General features: G+C 44.5%; 1 protein-coding gene and 1 long non-coding RNA gene across 6 annotated transcripts in view; one reads left to right on the top strand and one right to left on the bottom strand.

The window, feature by feature from the left end:
* The window catches only part of LOC139760167 (putative sodium-coupled neutral amino acid transporter 11), a 223,199-nt gene that overhangs the window by 123,386 nt on the left and 84,098 nt on the right, over positions 1 to 15,715 (top strand). For 4 of the 5 annotated variants that reach the window (XM_071683085.1, XM_071683081.1, XM_071683086.1 and 1 more), the window contains one exon: positions 877 to 927. The exons of the other annotated variant lie outside the window; for it this stretch is intronic. The gene's annotated coding sequence lies outside the window, so the exon portion shown is untranslated. The remainder of the gene's footprint in view (positions 1 to 876; positions 928 to 15,715) is intronic. 5 annotated transcript variants of the gene reach the window in all.
* LOC139760230 (uncharacterized) lies at positions 2,481 to 4,705 on the bottom strand. Its single transcript, XR_011715282.1, has 2 exons — positions 4,229 to 4,705; positions 2,481 to 2,901 (listed from the first exon to the last, which is right to left on the bottom strand). It is a non-coding gene; the product is annotated as an uncharacterized lncRNA (long non-coding RNA).

Genomic DNA, 15,715 nt, shown 5'->3' with positions numbered 1-15,715 from the left:
GTAGGGTTATGCTGGGAGAGGGCGGCTACTGCTTCTGGAACTGCAGGTGTAGTCTATATATAGTGTGTCAGCGGTCACGTGACGTACAGTCCAGCCGTTGCCAGTCAGTTGGAAGGATTTCCAAGCATGGCGCGGGAGGTTCCCTGTCTGACACACACGTTCGTCCTGGAAATATTAGAATTGATTCCCAGTCCAAACTAACAGTACCGAAAGTTGACTCGTAGAGGTAAACATATGATTATGCAACAAGCCGATCACACACACACACACACACACACACACACATGTTAAGGTAAACATACATAGCTGCCTCTAGCAACCAGAGAGGCTGATGATGAAGAATTGAAAGCCCGTCAGCATCAACGCACGTCGTACGTTGGGACAGAAAGGTTCTAGTTCATCATCACTGTCGAGCGTCTGTAGCGGGCCGAGTGGCGCGGGTACGTGTGGGTGTTGTCGCGTTGTGCGTAACGCTGGTCTGTTGGTATTACTTAAAGCTACAGTGAGTCGTTAGTGTCAAGATGAACGTGACAACCTCGTCCGTGTCATCGCCTTCGTCGTCTTTCAAGTGGGAAGTGATGTCATCACAGTCATCATCCATCTGTCGTCCTCGTCTTTGTTCTCGTCATATTCGTCGTCCGCATCTTCACGTCACTTTCCCCTAATAGGACCCAGTACTGTGGTTCATCCTCTGTAGCTACCCAAGCTGTTCATTCATATTCGTTTAGTTTGGAACGAAACAGTTTCGTCTGGAGGTCTATAAGAAAACTGTTGGGAAATACGAATATCATTTTCTTGACTGATATATTCCATGTTTTTACTAACCTTGAGTGAGATAGTCTTTATAAAGTCTTTGTTTTTTTTTTTCTTTTGCAGTGAAACCCACAAGAGGAGCACGATCAGTTGGTGAAGAGGAGCCAAATTACGGTAAGTGTCGTGGATAACACTGTATTACCATCGGGTGTGATCTTTGACCCGATCTTCATGGATGGATGGTGTTGGAGTAATGCCCAAGGACTTGTTATCCTTCACGCAATTCACTAATTACAGCCTTCCCCTGTTTCCCCTCCTCCACACCTTAATGGAGTGTCGAGAGAAAGACGAAAGGAGTGGTGTAGTGTTTGGGGAAATGATCAGGAAACAGAGAAGCGACAGAAGTCGAAAGAGCAGAAGACGAGGAGACGACGAGAGGGGCAGGAGAGGTAACAGGGGATCAGGTGTGTCCTGCCTCGGCTTAGTTAGGGTGAGAGGAAGGGACGGTGGGTGGTGAAGGTGGTGGTGGTGGTAGAGGAGCTGGAGTTCGTAGAGGGATGAGGACTTGCTCATGGTGGTAGGAGGGATGGTATTAGTGATGGTAGGCATGGGAACAGGAGGGATGGCGATGGTGACGAGGGAAGACGTCCTCCAGCTTTGTTATTGTTTTGTCTCTCTCTCTCTCTCTCTCTCTCTCTCTCTCTCTCTCTCTCTCTCTCTCTCTCTCTCTCTCTCTCTCTCTCTCTCTCTCGGGGTTAGAGGGGAAAACCGACCATTTTACCAGCTTTTCTTTACACACACACACACACACACACACACACGTTGGTTCTGTTTTGATCCGCGCGTGCAACAGGAGCCTGGGTCGGGTGCATGATGTAGTTCGGCTAGGTGACGGGGGTAACACCACAGCTTTCCATGTCTGTGTGGACGCTGCATGATCTCGCATGCAACGTGAGGTGCTGGGAACCTCTGTTCGTTGTGCTTATCCCGTAATGCTGTCGACCCAACGGAAGGTGTGGACTTGCTATTAGTGATGACACTGCGTATACTATCTTCCTCTATAGCCACTTGTGACACTTAGAAAAAAACACCTTACCACTGGTACTCCTAAAGATTTAGTTACTTCTCAGTGGAGGCAACGGAAACCATTTGAGTTACAGCAAGAAGTGTGTGTGTGTGTGTGTGTGTGTGTGTGTGTGTGTGTGTGTGTGTGTGTGTGTGTGTTTGAATCTGTTACTATCATATTCATCTCCCCACTCGCCCAGTTATTCCCGATCCTAACGCATCTTCGGGCACCAAGAAATCGCGGTTATGTTAATCAAAAGTTATTATCAACGTATGTCTACATGACATCACCATTTTCTATCATTCTGCACTGTCTCTTCAGTTCTGACGAAAGTGACCAAGCAACTTGAGGTATTGCAAGATCCTCCGGCCACTGCAAACCTTATTGTCCTGAATTGTGTAGCTTGTTGCCTTAGAAGAAGTCGGCAGACCTAACGCTGGCCATGTCATTGTTGATCCTCTCTCTCTCTCTCTCTCTCTCTCTCTCTCTCTCTCTCTCTCTCTCTCTCTCTCTCTCTCTCTCTCTCTCTCTCTCTCTCTCTCTCTCTGTATGTATGTAGCTGGGGTTACGTATGTGTGTGTGAGAGTCGATTTCATGCTTTCTGGGATTACACCTTAAGTACAGGTTCTTATTGAACCAGGGGATAGTTACAAGCCTTAGATAACATGACTCTTTTATTTATCTCTTTATATATATAAAAGAAAAACGAGATTCAGAAGTCTGGTCCTGGAGCAGAGTGCACGAGCAGGTTTCCATCACCCCTGTCGAACCTTTACGTCGTTGAGATGACAGTATCAGCAGCACCTAACGTGGAAAGATTCCTCTTTTTTTACTGTTTCTTTTCCCTTTTCCGAAACAAAACATTCGGGTCATTTATCTTTAAGGTGATCGTTAGCTCGCCGACGGCCTTTTTCTTCTGCTTCTTCAAGGAGGACTGCATCATTTTCAGTCGTGTTTAGGCCAGATCACCTTGCATGGGTCTGTGTATCTGTGTTACTCGTCTTCTAGCTATCGTCCGTGTCTGTTCCCCCTTCAGTTCCTCGTGGGTCGATGGTACTTGTGGTTCGTAACCATCACTAAACCTTATGAATGAAAGTATTTTGGTGTTAGTATCTTCCATTTCCTGAATTTCGTAAAAAAAAACTGAGTTTATTGTTGCTGTGAGGTGGAGACATGCGCAGAGCATCATGCTCGGGAGGTACAATGTGGTTTCAGGAAAGGAAGGAGGGTGGCCATGTGCACCAGGTGTTTGCATTAAAAATTTTGCGTGCGAGAAAATGGAGAAAAATTGGATTATATGTGTATGGATCTGGGGAAAACGTGTGACACATTGTACAAAGATATCTTGTGGAAGTTACTACAGATATTTGTTGTGATTGGAAAGTAACCAATTGCATTGAGGTGTTTTTACACCAAGAGAGTAAGGTTTGTGTGCAGATAGGTAGGGAGGAAGGTAAGTAGTTCCCGGTGAAGCGATGTTTGATGTCACCCTGGCTGTTTAATCTTATGATAGACGCGGAACTGGGCAGGTAAATGGAGAGGTCTTAAAAAAGAGCGAGTCTATTGTATGTTCAGGGTAAGGGTCGGGGAAGGAGATAATGTCGTTGAATCAACTGGTTTGTTTGCAAGTGACATGACTAGTGGCAAACTCAAGGATCTTCAGAAGCTGATGACGTGCGCTGGGAGAGAATGTGAAAAGAGACAAAGTCGAGAGTAAGTGAAAACAAAAGTAAGGGAACGAGGAGCAGCAGGAAAAGGTTAATCAGGATGGTTTAGGTACAAGTGTGAATGGGGAGGACCTGGGGAAAGTGGAGTGTTTTAGTCACCTGGGAGTGGACGTACCATCAGGTGGAACCATGGGGACTGAAGTAAGTCAGTACAGTGGAGAGAGAGCTAAGTATCTAGGTGCATTAAAGGGTGTAAAGTCCGGGCAATGATAACTACAGGCCTGCGTGAAGATCTAGTGGTCCCAGTAGTGTTGTATAGATGGTCTTTGGTCTCGAACGCGAAAGAAAGGAAGAATACGGACGTGTTGGAGGTGTGACGCCCGAGGAGGATGTGTGGTGTGAGGCGGGTGGACCGTGCGATGAGTGAGGTGTGATGGTAAGCTTACTAGGGGAATACCAGGGCATATGCCATGGAATTGTCTATGTGGCTTACAGCCAATAACGGCTTATTATACATTAAAACTAGAGAGTGAACGGGCAAACGAGGCCGTGCATATATATATATATATATATATATATATATATATATATATATATATATATATATATATATATATATATATATATGTAATCTGGGGATTAAAAAAACTAATTTTTTGCCGTACCAAAAGAAATTTCGTAATAGAGCATCGTCATTGGACACACAAATGGAAAAGAAAAAATATCCCAACCGAAAGTTTACCTTAAAATCATAGAGGCATCAAGTCCCAAAGCGCCTTCAAAAGAGTATCATTTTCTCGGAACGCCTACAGGATCGTATCATCTCCTGAACACTTACAAAAGAGCATCGTGCCCACAGGAGACCCCGCAGATATGGATCGTATCCCCTAAACGCTCACGAGAGAGATTGGTGCGGCGGAATCTCCCGCGCTTGCCAGAGGGAGTATAAGGCGGGCGTCGAGTCTCTCGCCTCGCCAGCCACTCAACAAGTCAGGAGAGGCGGAGATAAACTGGCGTTCAGTAGGTGTTTGTGGGTCGACGGCCCATGGAGACAGGAGCAGCTCCGGGCCCGCCTCTTGCCCTTATAACCCGCGTGCCTGAGGGAGGGAGGGAGGAAAGCCCGCTGGCTATATAGCTTGAGGGGAGGAGATGGTCGTCGATCGCAGGTCCCAGGGTGGGGATTCTCGTTTCTGTGGCGGGGATTGCTTAGTGCCTCGTTGTCGGCGGGGGGGGGGGGGGGGGGATCCATAAGCCTCTCGGGGGTCATCTGGAGAGATAACGAGGAGAGAGAGAGAGAGAGAGAGAGAGAGAGAGAGAGAGAGAGAGAGAGTAATGGGTACGAGGTATGTACGTAGACAAAGGGTGAAAAAGGCAAACAAATAATATTATGGAAAAAAAATTACGTAAGAATACGTAAAACTGGTCGACCCCATCCTTGCAAGTCTGGACGTGCCATACATGAACGGTGCGATGAATAATGTTGAAAAAAGATCTAAAATGCTGTGCATTCATTGCAATATATATATATTCTTTCAAACTATTCGCCATTTCCCGCGTTAGCAAGGTAGCGTTAAGAACAGAGAACTGGGCCCTTGAGGGAGTACCCTCACCTGGCCCCCTTCTCTGTTCCTTCTTTTGGAAAATTAAAAAAAAAAAAAACCCGAGAGGGGAGGATTTCCAGCGCCCCCCCCCCCCCCCCCCCCCCCCCCGCTCCCTCCCCTTTTAGTCGCCTTCTACGACACGCAGGGAATACGTGGGAAGTATTCTTTCTCCCCTATCCCCAGGGATAGTATATATATATATATATATATATATATATATATATATATATATTGCAAGAGGTTACAGTGGTATGCGTGATCTATTATATGCAAATAATAACCACGAGGAAATGAAACACGATAAGCTCCCAAGTGCACTTTAGTGTAATGATCACGTAGCCAATACGTCTTAGCTACGTCTCTTCTTTGCATATCAGCTGATTGTTATACGTTTTGTATCTCATTCTTGTATCTCTCCTGACGATGTGATTATTTCACTAACGTGCACCTGGGAACTTATCGTGTTAAATTTTCTTCGTAGTTTATATATATATATATATATTCTAACATTGCCGTTTCTCGCGTAGCATGGTAGTGCTATGAACAGACGAAGAATGCATTGCTTTGTTCATATCCGCTCTGGGTGTAATGAATAATGAACCCAAACCAGAGCGCCCTGTCTAAACTCAAGCCCCACAGACTTTTTTGTGGGTTCTCCTGACCGCACCATATGCTCTGGTTCATCTCACTGACGGCACGTCACCCCCCGTCTACCGCCTCGCTCCATATCCCTCTATTCTATGCCCGCCTCACACTTTCCAGTATGGCCAGGCCCCGATCACTCGGAAAAGCTGACACGCCATCCTTCCATCTTCTGTTAGGTATTCCATTTGCCTTGTCTACCACTTCCTGTCATCCTCTCTTCACTCATCCTCTCCAATGTCCAGATCATTTCAACACACCCTCTTCTGCTCTCTCGTACATGCTCTTCTTACAACCACACCTCCCTCGTACTCTATCATTTCTTAGTCAACCAACTCTCCTCACACCACATGTTGTCCATGAGCTCCACACGCCTTAGATTTCCGACGCATCCACCCTCTTCGTGACTCGCACCTCTCATCGTAAGTAGGTACCTCACCTCCACACTCATAATGCAACACCCTCCTCATGGCATCCGTTAGTTCCTACGGATTCCCTCGCTCCCAAGTCCGCTTCCATATATCTAAACCACTCCACTTCCTCCAGGTTCCCTTTATTCAAACTCACGCTCAAACCAGCCTGTCTCTCTTCCCTGGAAAATTTGAAAACCTTACTTTTATTCTCACCAACTTTCGACTTTCCCTCTCTCACACACCCCTTTAAATTCAGATACTAGTTTCATACTACAATTTGCCACCAGGACTGTGTCATCAGCAAACACCATCTGGCTTACTACCCGGACCTCTCTACCTCCCACTTGTCTGCAGACCCATCCCTCCCTCCACGACGCTCGCATTTACCTATTCCAACACGCCATTCATAAACAGATTAAACACTCACCTTTACCTGGAACCACTCGCCCTCCTCTCTACCTACTCATGCATATGCTTTACTCTCTTAATAGAAGCTCTTCTCTGTTTCTAACGGCTTTTCTCCCACGCCATATATCCGCAACACCTTTCACAAAGCATCTCTATCGACAACATCATGTGCTTCCTCCAGAACCATGAATGCCACATCCAAATCCTTTTGCTTCTCTGTTTCTTACACATTCAATAAATCAAATACCCGATCCTCACCTCCTCTACCACTTTTAAAAACATCGTTCCTCCCCAGCCTGATGCTCTGAGCATATCACCACCCTCCCAGTCACCACTCTCCTATACAGCTTACCACGTACACTCGATAGATTTAGACCTCTGAAATACGAAAGCTCGCCTTTGTCATCCTTGCCTTTATACAGTGGCACTATACATGCATTCCTTTAATCCTCCTGCACCTCACCTTGAGCCATACATACACTGATAACCCCCAGCTAGACAATCTACGATACAGTCACCCACTTTCTTAAGCAATTCATCTGCGATTCCTGAAACTGTAGTCACTTTGCCACACATCATCTGCAAGGCTTTCCCCCACATCTTATCCCTTCACTAAACCATTTGCCGTAACTCTCTCGTTTCTCATATCTCCACGTCCTGAATACCCCTACACCTGCCACTCTGTCATCAGGCGTGTTCAACAGTCGGTCAATGCTCGCTTCTCTCAACCTCCTCTTCGCTCGTTTCCACTTCTCCATTTGCCCCCTTCACTGATGTCCTCATTTTTTTTTTTCTTGTTTTCCGCGCAATATTAACCTTCTTCAAAAATATCTTATTTTCCGTGAGGTTTATTGATTATTCGCTCATCCAAACTCTCATTCTCCCTCTTTTTCAGAAACTGCATCTCCCTCTTGACCTCCTGCCACTCTCTCTTACACACGTCTTAATCATTCGCACTCCTTCCCTGCACTGCGGTAACGCCCATATATCTTTCTCTCTAGTCTTTCACCAACAATTTTACTGCTTCCTCATCCCACTTCCCATTACCCTTGCTGATTATATATATATATATATATATATATATATATATATATATATATATATATATATATATATATATATACAGAGAGAGAGAGAGAGAGAGAGAGAGAGAGAGAGAGAGAGAGAGAGAGTTATCTACAACTGTCTTAGGATTCCATATCCAGGAGCTCCTGCAGCTCCGAGGCTGCGCTGCTTGCAGTATTAGGGAAACAATGGACTCGCTTGGAGTGAGAAGTTCTTGGATGAGACGGTATTCCCCTTCGTTAAAATGATGATGTTACAACCGCGCCAAGTGGCAACGTTTGGCTCTCAGTGTAACCACAGGCAGGCAGAGTCGGGTACACACACACACACAAACACACACACACACACACACACTATGGATGTGTGGATGTTGCAAGGACAGATGTTTGCGTGGGAGATCTTTGAAGACGCTGGCGTTCCCACGGAAGCCTGAGGGTGAGGCTGTGATAATGACACAGAGGAAATGAAATGTTGTTCGTGGCACGTTGTTTACTGATGACCTGCTCCTGTATGTAGTACCAGTGGTAGGTTGTTTACTGATGACCTGCTCCTGTATGTAGTACCAGTGGTAGGTTGTTTACTGATGACCTGCTCCTGTATGTAATACCAGTGGTAGGTTGTTTACTGATGACTTGCTCCTATATGTAGTACCAGTGGTAGGTTGTTTACTGATGACCTGCTCTTGTATGTAGTACCAGTGTTAGGTTGTTTACTGATGACCTGCTCCTATATGTAGTACCAGTGTTAGGTTGTTTACTGATGACCTGCTCCTGTATGTAGTACCAGTGGTAGGTTGTTTACTGATGACCTGCTCCTATATGTAGTACCAGTGTTAGGTTGTTTACTGATGACCTGCTTCTATATGTAGTACCAGTGATAGGTTGTTTACTGATGACCTGCTTCTATATGTAGTACCAGTGATAGGTTGTTTACTGATGACCTGCTTCTGTATGTACCACCGGTGGTAGGTTGTTTACAGATGACCTTCTCTCTCTCTCTCTCTCTCTCTCTCTCTCTCTCTCTCTCCTTGTCTTTACGCCCTTCCACGTGCTGCAGTTCTCCCCACCCACCCATCCACCGATTGAGGCATCAAAAGCTTGGGTTACGGACCCCCCAGTCACCCTGCTCTTACCACCTGTCAAAGCTGGAGGGTCACCATGGCAACCACCATGGGGAAAAATGAGAGAGAGAGAGAGAGAGAGAGAGAGAGAGAGAGAGAGAGAGAGAGAGAGAGAGAGAGAGAGACGTGGGTGCTCAGAGACTATAGATAATGGATTGTAGGAGGGAGACGTGTATGAATATGAGAGTGGGTGAGTGGTACATTACATGGAGTACAATGCTTGGAAACATGTATGAGAACCTCATTCGGTGTTTTGTCAGTCATACCCAGTGTGTATATATGGGCGAGAGCATTATGGCTAGGCTGTGATCACACCTGGGTTCGATCCTGGCTGTTGGAGGACGGTATGGTATATGGCAGTGCACGTTCATATGCACTATTTACGTATATATATATATATATATATATATATATATATATATATATATATATATATATATAATATATATATATATGTATTTATTTTATTTATTTTGCTTTGTCGCTGTCTACCGCGTTAGCGAGGTAGCGCAAGGAAACAGACGAAAGAATGGCCCAACCCGCCCACATACACATGTATATACATACACGTCCACACACGCAAATATACATACCTATACATCTCATGTAAACATATATATTCACACCCAGACATATACATATATACACATGTATATATATATATATATATATATATATATATATATATATATATATATATATATATATATATATATATATAGGGGAACAAAAAGGGAAAATGGAGCTCCCATTACACAAACACTAAACAGGTCACAATGACGCTACAGCGACCAAACCTAACGTTTACTTAGTACCGTCGGTGATCAGTCAAGAGCGTCTGGTGGGTCCATATACTTCAGTAAACCCTTCATTAAGACATTAAATGACCCTATGAGGCCACAGGACTGCCAACCCTACCGTGTCCACTTACTTTCCTGAATGATTCGGAAACGCCACGAACATGTTTACATTTGACACTTGGATCTAACGATAGAGGTAGGAGTAATGTGGCATGCATCCTTATCACACACCTCTTAATGAAAACTAAACCTTATTCACAAGCGTAAGGGAAGAATTATTGGAAATAAGTCCATTACGCGCGTGTGCGCGGAGCCACTACACAGTGACAAACCCACTTGGACATCCTACGACTAAAACCAACTGAGATAACTCCAGCATAGAACTGGTGAGCAAAGGAAGAGATATAGAAATGTACTGAAGCTAAGTTCAACTCAAAACAAGCTGTTCACGGTAATCCCTGCTGGTCTCTGGTGTTGAAAGTTCACTTAAAGGAAGCATCAAGTTGTTCAACGTGTCCTTCATATGTGATCGTAACTGTATCGCCGACCAAATGCACGGGGGTGCGGGAGTCCTTGCTCAGAGACGGCCCACGTTCGGCAGGTCAGGTCGGCCTGTACATGCACTGTTCAGGCGCACCCGCACGTCCTCAGTACGACTCAGTGTCTCCATCCCCACAGCGGCTAAGATCCTCTCTCCCTCTCCACTCCTGGCAACCGTCCCCTGCTGGCACCCTGTTGAGACTGAAGCCATCAGTGTACGTGTAGGCATACCATTGGCTCGTTACCTGGACAGGCAGCAGGCCTGACACACTAGAGACATTGCGCTGTGACGGAGCGAGGTGTGTCACACACACACGACTTACCAGGACTGTGATAGATGTTAGCTTCATGTCCCCCCCCTCGGACTATGCATACAGTACCTCTATCTCTTCGCTTATCTGGTCCTGGCTCGTCTAACATTGACTTCGTCTCTGGTGTGCGTAATGCGGGATGATGTCTGTTGTGTTAACAAGGCAATAAGTTCCGTGTCAATGGAGGATTACTTCATTAAATTCGCTTTTTCAGCTTTCCACACTCGATGCATTTATATTTGTGTCTTTAACTATCACTCTCTTTCGGTATTTTCTTACTGGAATACAATGAATATTACATTTCACAGCTTGACTGATCCTGAAGGGAAGCTGCTATGGACGATGCCAGGTCTCGTGAGTTTTTAACCCTCTAACGCTAACCGCTAACTTGGTTACGATCTTGCTACAAACTATGAAAGATCTTAAACGCTACGTTGCTTCTATCATTCTTACAATCTGACATGACATGACATGAGTGAGCGGTGGGCTAACTACGTGCTATAATGATTCGTAAGCCTGGCAACAAAGGACGTACTGTTTCTGACACCTCGTTTCTCTTCCGAATCACAATTCCTTATTCATCAAACTCAATTCTTACTTCCTAGTTATCAAACTCCAGATATAACATCAAATAGCACCCGTTCCTCCGTCAATAAGATTATTCTATAAAGTACAGACTTGAGAACAATATTTATCCTCGTATCTCACCCCTGTCCAGTTCTGATCATAATGACTCATGTTTACGTAAGGAACGACTGACGTCAGCCTTCAGTTTACACACCGCATATGTACACAAGCTCTCTACCGCCCAGTTTGTCACAGCTTGTTATGTATATATACTGTAGTAAGGTCGCAGTGATGGGCATGATCTAATTTATGTTGTATCTACGAGGATTTGCCGTGTTTCTTCCTTCCTCAGTGTTTTTCAGCCATTACGCAATTGTGCCGGGTTCGAATCCTTGCTTTCAGAGGGCATTATGTGTTATATATATGTATGTATATTTATATCTATATATGAAATGTTCGTTTCTTACTGCATTAGCGAGGTAGCGCCAGGTACAGACTAAGAAAACTCTCATTTGATCACACATCGATTCTTTAGCCGTCATGTGTAATGCTCCGAAACCACACCTTTCTATCGACAACTTGGCCCCTATAAACGTTTCCATGAATTCCCCCAGCTGCTTCATATGCCCCTTTTCAAAATTCCATTGATAGCACGTCGCCCTCCGTATACCACATCGCTCCAATTCATTCTATTCCATGCATGCCTTTCCCGTTCTTGCATGTCCCGTGTACGCCTTTCACCCTCTTGCTTGTTTGTACGACAGTCAAATTGTTTCCGTTCCATCCTTACATCTCCAATTTGTTTTCCCCTTTTCCACTTTTAACACTCGCATCATCCTCTTCAACCTCTCCTCTCTCATTCCATCCATATGTGCAAACCATTTCAGCACACTCTCCTACAGCTTTCTTATCCACCTCTTATGACCACCCTAATCTCTTACCTTTTCATTACTCGATCAAACTACCTCGCACCACATATTTCATACCCATCACGTCCACCTTCCTCCGCACATTCACATCTATAGCCCTTGCCTAGCATCCATGCAACATCGTTAGCATTACTATACCTTCAAACATACCCAATTTTGACTTCCCAGGTAATGACCTCGCTTACCACAAATTCCCAAATACTACCAAATCCTTCGCCCCCTCACCTTCCCTATGACTCGTTTCGCCTTCCATGGTACCATTTGCTGCTATGTCCACTCTCAGGTATCTGCAACACTTCCTCTAAATTTCATCCATTCAAACTCGCAACCCAACTAACTCGTCCCTCTGCCTTACTAAACCTAACCTAACCTAACCTTCCTTTTATTTACATTTACTTTTAGCTTCCTCCTTTCGCACATATTTTCAGTCTTGGTCACTAGGTCACTAATTTCTGCAGTTTCTCATTCGAATCTGCCACCAGTACAGTACCATCAGAAGGCAACTGATTCACTTCCCAGGCCTTCTCATCCCCCACAGATTGTCACCACTCCATCCACGGACAAATTGACCAACCATGTTGACATCACACATCCCTGCTGCAGACCAGTCTTCACCTGGAACCACTCACTCCCCTCTTTTCCTACTCGTACAAAAGCCTTACACTCTTGAAAAAAAAAGTTCTCTGTTTCTGGTAGCATTCTTCCCACACCATATATTCTTAAGACCTTCCATAAGGCATCTCTGTCAACTCTATCATATGCTTTCTTCATATCCATAACTTCCACTTATAAATCCATCTGTTTCTTCTAGAATTTCTCATACATATTCTTTAAAGCAAACACCTGATCCATACATCCTCTACCACTTCTGGAAGCACAGTGTTCCTCCGCAATCTGAAGCTCTGTACATGCCGTCTCCCTATCAATCACTACTCTCCCATACAACTTACCAGGGATACTTAACAAACTTATGCCTCTGTAGTTTGAACAATGACCTTTGTCCCTCATGCTTGTATATAATGGCACTATACATGCATTCCACGTTGCACATCACCATGATCCATGCATACATCTAAAATCCTAACCAACCGATTTACAGCAAAGGCACTCCCCTTTCTGAGGAAATTCAACTGCAAATTATATATATATATATATATATATATATATATATATATATATATATATATATAATGTGCATTGATATAATCCGTGCATTGCGCATGACATCTAGCGAGCACGTGTGAGCAAAAGCTGCCTTTCTTCGCCTGTTGCTGGTACTATAGACATATTGTGCACACAAAAATTATCATTATTATTATTATTATTATTATTATTATTATTATTATTATTATTGTTATTATAATTATTATTATCATTATTATTATTATCATCATTTATTATTATCATTATTATTATTATTATTATTATTATTATTATTATTATTATTATTATTATTATATAGTGACCGACATGGGACAGGTGGAACATTCCCAGCCAAAAGAGTAAGAAGTTATTATAATCGGTCATGGTTCTGGAAGACGAGAGATAAAAGAGAATTCCAGAGATTAACTTCTTCAAGGGGAAAGAAAAAGTTATTATAACGGTCAATCCTCGCATGGCAGGTCTCCACACGGAAAGAGTGGGAAGCAGCAGCTAGACGCGTTCTGAGGGTCCAGGACTTGGTGGCAGGGGGAGGGAAGTAGACTTGAGTGTGGAAAGTGGGTTCATCGGCTGAGGACTGAACAAGATTGATTGAGGAGTGACCATTTGTGGTGGAAGAAAGAAAGTGTGGGGTAGGAGTGAACCCAAAGGAACATATTGTTGATGAGAGAGAGAGAGAGAGAGAGAGAGAGAGAGAGAGAGAGAGAGAGAGAGAGAGATCGCTCCATGAACAAGTACATCGATGGAACGGCGGGAGAGTAGACTCGGCACTTGTGTACAGAGAGAAGCAGAAAAAAAAAGAAAAAAAAGAAACCATTTCAGAAAGCAGAGACTCGTGCCACACCTTGTGAAAGTTTTGGAGGTGTCGAAGGCCACGACGAAAGTCTCGCTAACATTTTTGAGAGAGGAGGACCAGAGGTGAGGCACACAGGACACAAGACCATCGGGAAACCTCGTGCTAGGTCAAGAGTGGGTGTGGGGGATTTTAGAGATGGAGGAAGTGACAGCAGTGGGAGGGTGAGGGCGGTCTCCTTTCCCAGGGATGGGCTGCACCAAGGCATGCTTCCAAATGGGATTTTTTTTTTCTTTTTTCATTTCTTTTCTTAATTTCGACAGACAAAATAGGCGAGCTAGGATCGGAGCTGCCTCAGGGGTATGATCACACAGGGCTCAAGAGAGGTATGCTCTCTGGGCCATACGCCCTGCCCACTTGCAGATGGGAGAGAACACGGTACTCTCTCCATAGGCCCAGTAGCAAGGGGCACAGGGAAGAGGATCAGATGCGAGAAAACAAGGCACCATGTGATGGAGAGTTAGCTCCAGAGTAGGCGGGTCTGGTCTGCAGACATCTGGAAAATACAACCACGATGCTGAGACATGAATTCCGGTTTGACATAAACTTTCTAAGCGAGAATTAGAGGGAGTGTCAAGGGAGAAAAGTCTGAGAAATCTCTTGAGTCATTCACGGGAAAGTGTAACATGTAGGACAGGAGAGATCAGTTCATCGGTTGTGTATTTTTTGGCTTCTGAAAAAAAGGCCTTTGCTCCTGCGTCCACAGAAGACTTTTGAAAGATGCAAATTTTTTGGTTTGTGTTTAGGATTATCTTAGACGAATTTAGATTACTACTTAGTGGAAAGGCACTGTGAACAAGAAGAGGGGACTCCTCAAACTGGATGAAAGTAAGGAGTGGTGACCCTCAAGGATAAGGACTTAGATGATCCTTCAATAGAGATGATCCTCCTAAAGACAGTGGATCATACTTGAATATGCAGATGATGCTGAATTCATGAGGGAGTTGAGGTAAGAGGCTCAAACGCGCTGCAGAAGTCTGACAAATGTCTGATGAAGTTTCAACCATCAGGTATCAAGTAATTAGGATACGACAAAGACGACAACAGCTCGAGCTTGGAATTTCTTCGCACGACGTAAGAAGCAACAAGAAGAATAAGACTTCGAAAAGGGACCTGGAATGGTGACGTTATTCCTGAACTATTCCCACGAGAGCCAATCAAAAAGAGGCCAGGGGAAGCCAGCGAGTATCATCGGCTGGGTGTCCTTACATATGATAAATCGTGAGCCATTTTGAGAAGGTCCATCGAGATGTGACAAGAATGTTGCTTGGAAGAAGAGCGATCACGCGTGATTACTGTGGACAGATCGCCTGCCTGTGGACAGATCAGAGGAGGAGGCACTTTGCAACCAGTCCAGCTTCTTATGTTATGACCTGGTGTTGAGATGATCAGTTTCTTTTTTCGAAATGATGTTAGAAAACTGCCAAGTCACACCTCGAGATTAGGTAACGAGAGGATTGAGGAAGGATAAGCGAAAGTCATTTCTTGGTGATAGAGAAGTGAACGTGATGAACAATGGAACCAAGAACGGCATAAGAAGATTGCAATGGCTGTATGACAGAAATGTAAGGAGAAGAGATGGCTGGGCCTCGCGTGTCGGGCTCTCCTCCCCCATAGATACAAACAGGTAATTGACACACAACTATACATACATAAACACACACACACACACACACACACACACACACACACACACACACACACACACACACACACTTGCCTACCAGCTTCCCTTTCTCTCTCCTGCCTTCACCGTCACCCCAGAAGGTGTCCCAGACATCTCCAGTTCACAGAGCAGACCACAAAGGTCGTACTGGGG

This window comes from Panulirus ornatus, chromosome 35 (assembly GCF_036320965.1).
Source record: "Panulirus ornatus isolate Po-2019 chromosome 35, ASM3632096v1, whole genome shotgun sequence".
In the NCBI taxonomy this organism is placed as follows: Eukaryota; Metazoa; Arthropoda; class Malacostraca; order Decapoda; family Palinuridae; genus Panulirus; species Panulirus ornatus.
This window is presented reverse-complemented; position numbering and strand designations above follow the sequence as displayed.